General features: G+C 47.1%; 1 protein-coding gene across 1 annotated transcript in view; it reads left to right on the forward strand.

Annotated features, from left to right (window-relative positions):
* The window catches only part of LOC121273017 (annexin A10-like), a 194,980-nt gene that overhangs the window by 139,641 nt on the left and 43,063 nt on the right, over positions 1-12,276 (forward strand). The window lies entirely within an intron of this gene.

Genomic DNA, 12,276 nt, shown 5'->3' on the forward strand with positions numbered 1-12,276 from the left:
ACTCAGTGAGGGGGCAGCTGGTGATTAGTGACTCAGTGAGAGGGCACCTGGTGATTAGTGAACCAGTGAGAGGGCAGCTGGTGATTAGTGACTCAGTGCAAGGGCAGCTGGTGATTAGTGAATCAGTGTGAAAGCAGCTGCTGATTAGTGACTCAGTGAAAGGGCAGCTGGTGGTTAGTGACTCACTGTGAGGGCAGCTGGTGATTAGTGGCTCAGTGAAAGGGCTGCTGGAGATCAGTGACTCATTGAGAGGGCAGCTGGTGATTAGTGACTCAGTGTGAGGGCAGCTCGTGATTAGTGACTCAGTGTGAGGGCAGCTGGTGATTAGTGACTCAATGAAAGGGCAGCTGTTGATTAGTGACTCAGTGAGACGGCAGCTGCTGATTAGTGACTCAATGAAAGGGCAGCTGGTGATTAGTGACTCAGTGGGAGGGCCGCTGCTGATTTGTGACTCAATGAAAGGGCAGATTGTGATTAGAGACTTAGTGTGAGAGCAGCTGATGATTAGTGACGCAATCAGAGGGCAGCTGGTGATTAGTGAACCAGTGAGAAGGCAGCTGGTGATTATTGACTCAATGAAAGGGCAGCTGGTGATTAGTGACTCAGTGTGAGCGCAGCTGGAGATTAGTGACTCAATCAGAGGGCAGCTGGTGATTAGTGAACCAGTGAGAAGGCAGCTGGTGATTATTGACTCAATGAAAGGGCAGCTGGTGATTAGTGACTCAGTGTGAGGGCAGCTGGAGATTTGTGACTCAGTGTGAGGGCAGCTGGTGATTAGTGACTGAATCAGTGGGCAGCTGGCGGTTATTGCCTTGGTGAGAGAGCAGCTGGTAATTAGTCACTTAGTGAAAAGGCAGCTGGTGATTAGTGGCTCAGTGAGAGGGCAGCTGCTGATTAGTCACTCTGAGAGGGCATCTGGTGATTAGTAACTCAGCGTGAGGGCAGCTGGTGATCAGTGACAAAGTGAAAGTGCAGCTGATGATTAGTGACTCAGTGTGAGGGCAGCTGATGATTAGTGACTGAGTGAGAGGGCAGCCGGTGATTAGTGACACAGTGTGAGCTCAGCTGGTGATTAGTGAGTCAGTGAGAGGGCAGCTGGGTGATTAGTGACTCTGAGAGGGCAGCTGCTAGTTAGTAACTCAGTGTGAGGGCAGCTGGTGTTCAGTGACAAAGTGAAAGGGCAGCTGGTGATTAATGACTCAGTGAAAGGGCAGCTGGAGATTGATGGCTCAGTGAAAGGGCAGCTTCTGATTAGTGACTCAATCAGAGGGCAACTAGCGATTAGTGACTCAGTGTGAGGGCAGCTGGTGATTATTGACTTGGTGAGAGGGCAGCTGGTAATTAGTGACTCAGTGAAATTGCAGCTGGTGATTAGTGACTCAGTGAGAGGGCAGCTGGTAATTAGTGACTCAGTGAGAGGGCAGCTGGTGATTAGTGCCTCAGAGAAAGGGCAGCAAGTGATTAGTGACCCAGTGAGAGGGCAGCTGGTGATTAGTAACTCAGTGAAAGGGCAGCTGGTGATTAGTAACCCAGTGAGCGCGCAGCTCATGATTAGTGACACAATGAGAGGACAGCTGGTGATTGGTGTCTCAGTGAGAGGGCAGCTGGTGATTTATGACTCAGTGAGAGGGCAGCTGGTTTTTAATGACTCAGTGAAAGGGCAGCTGGTGATTAGTGACTCAGTGAGAGGCAGCTGCTGATTAGTGACGCAATGAGAGCGCAGCTGGTGATTAGCGACTCAATGAAAGGGCAGCTGGTGATTAGTGACTCAATGAAATGGCAGCTGGTGATTAGAGACTGAGTGAGAGGCAGCTGGTGATTAGTAACTCAGTGAGAGGGCAGCTGGTGATTAGTGACTCAATCAGAGGGCAGCTGGTGATTAGTGACTCAGTGAGAGGGCAGCTGTTGTTTAGTGACTCAGTGAAAGGGCAGCTGGTGATTAGTGTTTCACTGTGAGGGCAGCTGGTGATTAGTGACTCAGTGAAAGGGAAACTGGTGATTAGTGACTCAGTGTGAGGGCAGCTGGTGGTTAATGACTCAATCAGAGGGCAGCTGGTGATTAGTGAACCAGTGAAAAGGCAGCTGGTGATTAGTGACTCAATGAAAGGGCAGCTGGTGATTAGTGACTCAGTGAGAGGGCAGCTGCTGATTAGTGGCTCGGTGAGAGCGCAGCTGGTGATTAGTGACTCAATGAAATGGCAGCTTTTGATTAGTGACTCAATGAAAGGGCAGCTGGTGATTAGAGACTTAGTGTGAGGGCAGCTGGTGATTAGTGACTCAATGAAAGGGCAGCTGGTGATTAGTGACTCAATCAGGGGGCAGCTGGAGATTATTGACTTGGTGAGAGGGCAGCTGGTAATTATTTATTCCGTGAAAAGGCAGTTGATGATTAGTGCCTCAGTGAGAGGGCAGCTGCTGATTAGTGGCTCAGTGAGAGGGCAGCTGGTGATTAGTGCCTCAGAGAAAGGGCAGCAGGTGATTAATGACCCAGTGAGAGGGCAGCTGGTGATTAGTAACTCTGAGAGAGCAGCTGGTGTTTAGTGACTCAGTGTGAGGGTAGCTGGTGATTAGTGAATCAGTGTGAAGGCAGTTGGTGATTAGTGACTCAGTGAGAGGGCAACTGGTGATTAGTGACTCAGTGAAAGGGCAGCTGATGATTAGTGAATCAGTGTGAAAGCAGCAGCTGATTAGTGACTCAGTGAGAGTGCAGCTGCTGTTTAGTGATTCAGTGTGAAGGCAGCTGGTGATTAGTGACTCAGTGAGGGGGCAGCTGGTGATTAGTGACTCAGTGAGAGGGCACCTGGTGATTAGTGAACCAGTGAGAGGGCAGCTGGTGATTAGTGACTCAGTGCCAGGGCAGCTGGTGATTTGTGAATCAGTGTGAAAGCAGCTGCTGATTAGTGACTCAGTGAAAGGGCAGCTGGTGGTTAGTGACTCACTGTGAGGGCAGCTGGTGATTAGTGGCTCAGTGAAAGGGCAGCTGGAGATCAGTGACTCATTGAGAGGGCAGCTGGTGATTAGTGACTCAGTGTGAGGGCAGCTCGTGATTAGTGACTCAGTGCGAGGGCAGCTGGTGATTAGTGACTCAATGAAAGGGCAGCTGTTGATTAGTGACTCAGTGGGAGGGCAGCTGCTGATTTGTGGCTCAATGAAAGGGCAGCTGGTGATTAGTGACTCAGTGGGAGGGCCGCTGCTGATTAGTGACTCAGTGAAAGGGCAGCTTGTGATTAGTGACTCAGTGCCAGGGCAGCTGGTGTTAGTGAATCAGTGTGAAAGCAGCTGGTGATTAGTGACTCACTGTGAGGACAGCTAGTGATTAGTGACTCAGTGAAAGGGCAGCTGGTGATTAGTGACTCAGTGAAAGTGCTGCTGGTGATTAGTCACTTGATCAGAGGGCAGCTGGTGATTAGTGACTCACTGTGAGGGCAGCTGGTGATTAGTGGCTCAGTGAAAGGCAAACTGGTGATTAGTGTCTCAATCAGAGGCCAGCTAGTGATTAGTGACTCAGTGAAAGGGCAGCTGGTGATTGGTCACTTGATGAGAGGGCAGCTGGTGATTAGTGACTTACTGTGAGGGCAGCTGGTGATTAGTGACTCAGTGTGAAGGCAGTTGGTGATTAGTGACTCAGTGAAAGGGCAGCTGGTGATTAGTGAATCAGTGTGAAAGCAGCAGCTGATTAGTGACTCAGTGAAAGGACAGCTGGTGGTTAGTAACTAAGTGAGAGGGCAGCAGGTGATTAGTGACTCAATCAGAGGGCAGCTGGTGATTAGTAACTCAGTGAAAGGGCAGCTGCTGAATAGTGACTCAGTGAGAGTGCAGCTGCTGTTTAGTGATTCAGTGTGAAGGCAGCTGGTGATTAGTGACTCAGTGAGGGGGCAGCTGGTGATTAGTGACTCAGTGAGAGGGCACCTGGTGATTAGTGAACCAGTGAGAGGGCAGCTGGTGATTAGTGACTCAGTGCAGGGGCAGCTGGTGATTAGTGACTCAATGAAAGGGCAGCTGTTGATTAGTGACTCAGTGGGAGGGCAGCTGCTGATTTGTGGCTCAATGAAAGGGCAGCTGGTGATTAGTGACTCAGTGGGAGGGCCGCTGCTGATTAGTGACTCAGTGAAAGGGCAGCTTGTGATTAGTGACTCAGTGCCAGGGCAGCTGGTGTTAGTGAATCAGTGTGAAAGCAGCTGGTGATTAGTGACTCACTGTGAGGACAGCTAGTGATTAGTGACTCAGTGAAAGGGCAGCTGGTGATTAGTGACTCAGTGAAAGAGCTGCTGGTGATTAGTCACTTGATCAGAGCGCAGCTGGTGATTAGTGACTCACTGTGAGGGCAGCTGGTGATTAGTGGCTCAGTGAAAGGCAAACTGGTGATTAGTGTCTCAATCAGAGGCCAGCTAGTGATTAGTGACTCAGTGAAAGGGCAGCTGGTGATTGGTCACTTGATGAGAGGGCAGCTGGTGATTAGTGACTTACTGTGAGGGCAGCTGGTGATTAGTGACTCAGTGTGAAGGCAGTTGGTGATTAGTGACTCAGTGAAAGGGCAGCTGGTGATTAGTGAATCAGTGTGAAAGCAGCAGCTGATTAGTGACTCAGTGAAAGGACAGCTGGTGGTTAGTAACTAAGTGAGAGGGCAGCAGGTGATTAGTGACTCAATCAGAGGGCAACTGGTGATTAGTAACTCAGTGAAAGGGCAGCTGCTGAATAGTGACTCAGTGAGAGTGCAGCTGCTGTTTAGTGATTCAGTGTGAAGGCAGCTGGTGATTAGTGACTCAGTGAGGGGGCAGCTGGTGATTAGTGACTCAGTGAGAGGGCACCTGGTGATTAGTGAACCAGTGAGAGGGCAGCTGGTGATTAGTGACTCAGTGCAGGGGCAGCTGGTGATTAGTGAATCAGTGTGAAAGCAGCTGCTGATTAGTGACTCAGTGAAAGGGCAGCTGGTGGTTAGTGACTCACTGTGAGGGCAGCTGGTGATTAGTGGCTCAGTGAAAGGGCTGCTGGAGATCAGTGACTCATTGAGAGGGCAGCTGGTGATTAGTGACTCAGTGTGAGGGCAGCTTGTGATTAGTGACTCAGTGTGAGGGCAGCTGGTGATTAGTGACTCAATGAAAGGGCAGCTGTTGATTAGTGACTCAGTGAGAGGGCAGCTGCTGATTAGTGACTCAATGAAAGGGCAGCTGGTGATTAGTGACTCAGTGGGAGGGCCGCTGCTGATTTGTGACTCAATGAAAGGGCAGATTGTGATTAGAGACTTAGTGTGAGAGCAGCTGATGATTAGTGACGCAATCAGAGGGCAGCTGGTGATTAGTGAACCAGTGAGAAGGCAGCTGGTGATTATTGACTCAATGAAAGGGCAGCTGGTGATTAGTGACTCAGTGTGAGGGCAGCTGGAGATTAGTGACTCAATCAGAGGGCAGCTGGTGATTAGTGAACCAGTGAGAAGGCAGCTGGTGATTATTGACTCAATGAAAGGGCAGCTGGTGATTAGTGACTCAGTGTGAGGGCAGCTGGAGATTTGTGACTCAGTGTGAGGGCAGCTGGTGATTAGTGACTGAATCAGTGGGCAGCTGGCGGTTATTGACTTGGTGAGAGAGCAGCTGGTAATTAGTCACTTAGTGAAAAGGCAGCTGGTGATTAGTGGCTCAGTGAGAGGGCAGCTGCTGATTAGTCACTCTGAGAGGGCATCTGGTGATTAGTAACTCAGCGTGAGGGCAGCTGGTGATCAGTGACAAAGTGAAAGTGCAGCTGATGATTAGTGACTCAGTGTGAGGGCAGCTGATGATTAGTGACTGAGTGAGAGGGCAGCCGGTGATTAGTGACACAGTGTGAGCTCAGCTGGTGATTAGTGAGTCAGTGAGAGGGCAGCTGGGTGATTAGTGACTCTGAGAGGGCAGCTGCTAGTTAGTAACTCAGTGTGAGGGCAGCTGGTGTTCAGTGACAAAGTGAAAGGGCAGCTGGTGATTAATGACTCAGTGAAAGGGCAGCTGGAGATTGATGGCTCAGTGAAAGGGCAGCTTCTGATTAGTGACTCAATCAGAGGGCAACTAGCGATTAGTGACTCAGTGTGAGGGCAGCTGGTGATTATTGACTTGGTGAGAGGGCAGCTGGTAATTAGTGACTCAGTGAAATTGCAGCTGGTGATTAGTGACTCAGTGAGAGGGCAGCTGGTAATTAGTGACTCAGTGAGAGGGCAGCTGGTGATTAGTGCCTCAGAGAAAGGGCAGCAAGTGATTAGTGACCCAGTGAGAGGGCAGCTGGTGATTAGTAACTCAGTGAAAGGGCAGCTGGTGATTAGTAACCCAGTGAGCGCGCAGCTCATGATTAGTGACACAATGAGAGGACAGCTGGTGATTGGTGTCTCAGTGAGAGGGCAGCTGGTGATTTATGACTCAGTGAGAGGGCAGCTGGTTTTTAATGACTCAGTGAAAGGGCAGCTGGTGATTAGTGACTCAGTGAGAGGCAGCTGCTGATTAGTGACGCAATGAGAGCGCAGCTGGTGATTAGCGACTCAATGAAAGGGCAGCTGGTGATTAGTGACTCAATGAAATGGCAGCTGGTGATTAGAGACTGAGTGAGAGGCAGCTGGTGATTAGTAACTCAGTGAGAGGGCAGCTGGTGATTAGTGTCTCAATCAGAGGGCAGCTGGTGATTAGTGACTCAGTGAGAGGGCAGCTGTTGTTTAGTGACTCAGTGAAAGGGCAGCTGGTGATTAGTGTTTCAGTGTGAGGGCAGCTGGTGATTAGTGACTCAGTGAAAGGGAAACTGGTGATTAGTGACTCAGTGTGAGGGCAGCTGGTGGTTAATGACTCAATCAGAGGGCAGCTGGTGATTAGTGAACCAGTGAAAAGGCAGCTGGTGATTAGTGACTCAATGAAAGGGCAGCTGGTGATTAGTGACTCAGTGAGAGGGCAGCTGCTGATTAGTGGCTCGGTGAGAGCGCAGCTGGTGATTAGTGACTCAATGAAATGGCAGCTTTTGATTAGTGACTCAATGAAAGGGCAGCTGGTGATTAGAGACTTAGTGTGAGGGCAGCTGGTGATTAGTGACTCAATGAAAGGGCAGCTGGTGATTAGTGACTCAATCAGGGGGCAGCTGGAGATTATTGACTTGGTGAGAGGGCAGCTGGTAATTATTTATTCCGTGAAAAGGCAGTTGATGATTAGTGCCTCAGTGAGAGGGCAGCTGCTGATTAGTGGCTCAGTGAGAGGGCAGCTGGTGATTAGTGCCTCAGAGAAAGGGCAGCAGGTGATTAATGACCCATGTGAGAGGGCAGCTGGTGATTAGTAACTCTGAGAGAGCAGCTGGTGTTTAGTGACTCAGTGTGAGGGTAGCTGGTGATTAGTGAATCAGTGTGAAGGCAGTTGGTGATTAGTGACTCAGTGAGAGGGCAACTGGTGATTAGTGACTCAGTGAAAGGGCAGCTGATGATTAGTGAATCAGTGTGAAAGCAGCAGCTGATTAGTGACTCAGTGAAAGGACAGCTGGTGGTTAGTGACTAAGTGAGAGGGCAGCAGGTGATTAGTGACTCAATCAGAGGGCAGCTGGTGATTAGTAACTCAGTGAAAGGGCAGCTGCTGAATAGTGACTCAGTGAGAGTGCAGCTGCTGTTTAGTGATTCAGTGTGAAGGCAGCTGGTGATTATTGACTCAGTGAGGGGGCAGCTGGTGATTAGTGACTCAGTGAGAGGGCAACTGGTGATTAGTGAACCAGTGAGAGGGCAGCTGGTGATTAGTGACTCAGTGCCAGGGCAGCTGGTGATTTGTGAATCAGTGTGAAAGCAGCTGCTGATTAGTGACTCAGTGAAAGGGCAGCTGGTGGTTAGTGACTCACTGTGAGGGCAGCTGGTGATTAGTGGCTCAGTGAAAGGGCAGCTGGAGATCAGTGACTCATTGAGAGGGCAGCTGGTGATTAGTGACTCAGTGTGAGGGCAGCTCGTGATTAGTGACTCAGTGCGAGGGCAGCTGGTGATTAGTGACTCACTGTGAGGACAGCTAGTGATTAGTGACTCAGTGGGAGGGCAGCTGCTGATTTGTGGCTCAATGAAAGGGCAGCTGGTGATTAGTGACTCAGTGGCAGGGCCGCTGCTGATTAGTGACTCAGTGAAAGGGCAGCTTGTGATTAGTGACTCAGTGCCAGGGCAGCTGGTGTTAGTGAATCAGTGTGAAAGCAGCTGGTGATTAGTGACTCACTGTGAGGACAGCTAGTGATTAGTGACTCAGTGAAAGGGCAGCTGGTGATTAGTGACTCAGTGAAAGGGCAGCTGGTGATTATGACTCAGTGAAAGAGCTGCTGGTGATTAGTCACTTGATCAGAGGGCAGCTGGTGATTAGTGACTCACTGTGAGGGCAGCTGGTGATTAGTGGCTCAGTGTGAGGGTAGCTGGTGATTAGTGAGTCAGTGTGAGGGCAGCTGGTGATCAGTGACACAGTGAAAGGGCAGCTGGTGATTAGTGACTCAGTGAAAGGGCATCTGGAGATTGATGGCTCAGTGAAAGGGCAGCTGTTGATTAGTGACTGAGTGAAAGGGCAGCTTGTGATTTGTGACTCAATCAGAGGGCAGCTAGTGAATAGTGACTCAGTGTGAGGGCAGCTGGTGATTGGTGACTCAGTGAGAGGGCAGCTGCTGATTAGTGACTCCGTGAGAACGCAGTTGGTGATTAGTGACTCAGTGAGAGGGCAGCTGGTGGTTATTGACTTGGTGAGAGGGCAGCTGGTAATTAGTAACTCAGTGAAAGGGCAGCTGGTGATTAGTGACTCAGTGAGAGGGCAGCTGCTGATTAGTGACTCCGTGAGAACGCAGTTGGTGATTAGTGACTCAGTGAGAGGGCAGCTGGTGTTTAGTGACTCTGAGAGTGCAGCTGGTGATTAGTGACTCAGTGAAAGGGCAGCTGGTGATCAGTGACTCAGTGCGAGGGCAGCTGGTGATTAGTGACTCAGTGAGTGGGCAGCTGGTGATTAGTGACTCACCTAGAAGGCAGCTGGTGTTTAGTGACTCAGTAAGTGGGCAGCTGGTGATTAGTGACTCAATCAGAGCGCAGCTGGTGATTAGTGACTCAATCAGGGAGCAGCTGATGATTAGTGCCTCAATCAGAGGGCAGCTTTTGATTAGTAACTCTGTGAGCGCAGCTGGTGATTAGTGACTCAGTGAGAAGGTTGCTGGTGATTTGTCACTCAATCACAGGGCAGCTGATGATTCATGACTCAATGTCATTAAAGTATAATAATGTTAATAATATTATTGTGATTTTTTTGTAAAGGTAGGTTAATAGTGGGGTTTGGATTAATTTGCCGTGTTGTGTGTGTGTGATGTATTGAACTGAATTGGAGACAGCTGGTCTAAAGCTTTTGGGTTATCAGAAGGGAAGCTAGGTATGAAACGCTAAATACGTAAATATGGCTGAAGTTTTAGAATGTGAGGTATGAGGAACATTTGCATTTTTAGATAAATTTGGTTAGTTTGAATTTCAAAGAGATGGCAATGTGTTACATCTAGCCATAGAAGCTAGGCCAAACCATGTGTTTATTTTTCCCAAAGGTTACTGATAATATGAGTGCTATGAAAGAATAATATTATGAGAATAGTAAAGTTGCAAAGCCATATTGGAACAATGGAATTTACATTAAATGGGGAGAAGCATGTATAAAGGAGATGAGGCTATGTGTAAGGAGTAGGCGTTTTAAGATCTAACACAAGTGTGAAAAGCCCCCAGCCTCTGGGCGTCAAGTTGTTGTCTACAGGAACCGAAGCTTAGATTCCTGATTTTCTTACCAATATTTCTAATTTAACTTATTCTTATGGATTTTAAAGGTGAGTTTGACATTTTTCTTGAGGTGGCCCTGTCATGTAATATTATGTCATGCAATGTTAACTCAACACCAACTGGAATTGCAATACCTATGGAACATTGAGGCAACTTTTTTTTATATATATAAAAGATAATATGCATTAATTTATACAAAATTTCTCAAAACACTTCAAATAATAATTAATTTTGAATCACAGTTATTATTTTCTTCTTTATTCTTTCATGGGATGTAGGCATCACTGGCAAGGCCAGCATTTATTCCCCATCCCTAATTGCCCTTGAACTGAACATTTCAGAGGGCAGTTAAGAGTCAACCACATTGTTGTGAGTCTGGAGTCACATGTAGGCCAGACTGGTTAAGGATGGCAGGTTTCCTTCCCTAAAGGACATTAGTGAACTAGATGGGTCTTTACAACAATCAATGATAGTTTCATGGTCACTATTTCTGAGACAAGATTTATATTATTCTTATATAAACATAGACAGCTGCCATTCCCCACCAGCAAAGTTCCGTTTCTTTAAATTAGCTGAAGGAGTAATATTAGCCAGGATACCAAAAGACCTCCAGATTTTGCTTTAGACAGTGTCATGGAATAGTTTTCATCCATCTGAACAATTAGATCAGATAGCCAGAGCTTCATCTCATCCAAAATGCAGCTCTTTCAATAATGCAGCATCTCCCTCTGTACTCCACTGCTGTACTGATCAGCAATTTTTTTCATTCTTTCATGTGACATTAGTGTTGCAGACAGGACCAGCACTTATTATCAGCTCAGATATTGGTAATACAATTTAATGCACAACCTTCAGAGGTGAGACTGCCAAACTGAGCCAAGCTAACTAAAGGAAATATAAAGCAAAAATTAAAATTCTAGCACTTGTTTCATCTGTCTATGGTAATGCTGTATTAAGTCATGTTATCAAATATTCATCAATTTAAATAAATTGCAGCTCACATTGATCTTAATTATTTTTGTAACCTTCATTAAAGATATATCAGCAAAGTGGTAGCGAGCTTACATTCCATATTCTGACCTTTCAATGTGTGGAGAAATGACAAATTGTAGAGCACGGAGAAATGGGAAAGAGTAGAGTTGATTATAATTTGCTGTTCCTAGGGTAGTTTTGTAGGTTTCTGGAAGGTGCTGTCATATTATCTGGTACACTTTTCATCATGTGTCAAATAATGGAATGCATCAGATGTTGCTGTAATCTAATCTGATGGGGACCAACTGTTCTGCTGTAGCTAATACAGTCTTTATAAAGCACCTCCTAACGCAGCACTGATTACACTGCCCACTTCCATCACTATGGAGTGGGAAGAGACAAAGCTCCAAATACATGTTAAATTGGGGCACCATTTGTCAGCCTTAGACTCAAGTCTATTTTGGCCAGTTGAGAAAAGCTGATGGGTAAGCTCCTTCAATAATATCAGTATCTGTACCATCAGAATTTGTCTAATGAAGCAAAAGACATGTTTAGAAAGTGCTTTTCCAGCTGCCATTAGGCAACCAGTTCCAGGTACAAAGTAGAACTTTTCGGAGGTCACCTTGCTTGTACAAAATTCAGTACTAATCGGGCAGCTTTGCTTTTCATATTTTGATGTCATCATGCCATCATTGTTGTTTCCTTATTGAATCAATACTCCAAGATAAAAGCAGCATAAAACTGGAATTACAATAACAATTTTGTATTTATAACAACAACTTTAGATAGTACCTTTTAACATAATAAAACATCGCAAGTGCTTCACAAGAGTATCATAAAGCAAACATTGACACCAAGCTACATGGTGTGTTATTGTAGCAATGGACTGAAAGCTTGGTCAAAGGTGTAGATTTTAAGAAGCATTTAAAGGCGAAAAGAGAGGTGGAGAGGTTTAGGGAGGGAAATCCAGAGTTTAAGGCCTTGACAGTTAAGGATTTGGCTGCCGTTGCTGGTTTAATTAAAATTGGGGCTGTTGAAGACACCAGAATTAGAGGAGTGCAGGTAACTTGGAGGGGCTAGAGGAGATAGTAAGGGGTGAGGCCATGGAGGAAATTGAAAGTAAGGATGAGAATTTTAATATCAAGGCTTTGCTTAACCTGGAGCGTGTAGGTCACCAAACAGAGGGTGATGAACAAATGGGGCTTGGGGTAAGTTAGGACGTAGGCAGAGAGCTTTGGATGACTTCAAGTTTGCAGAGGGTAGAATTGACAGGAATAGTCAAGTCCAGAGGTAACAAAGGCATGGATGAGGGTTTCAGTGTCAAATGAGCTGAGGCAGGAACAGAGCCAGGCAATGTTAGACACATAGACTCATAGACGTCTACAGCACAGAAGGATGCTATTTGGTCCACCGTGTCCGCACCGGTCAACAAAGATCTGACTACACTAATTCAATTTTCCAGCGCTTGGCCCATAGCCCTGCAGTATGGCAATGCAAGTGAATTATTGAGGTGGAAACAGGTGGTCTTAGTGATCTCACAGATATGTGGTCAA

This window comes from Carcharodon carcharias, chromosome 1 (genome assembly GCF_017639515.1).
Source record: "Carcharodon carcharias isolate sCarCar2 chromosome 1, sCarCar2.pri, whole genome shotgun sequence".
In the NCBI taxonomy this organism is placed as follows: domain Eukaryota; kingdom Metazoa; phylum Chordata; class Chondrichthyes; order Lamniformes; family Lamnidae; genus Carcharodon; species Carcharodon carcharias.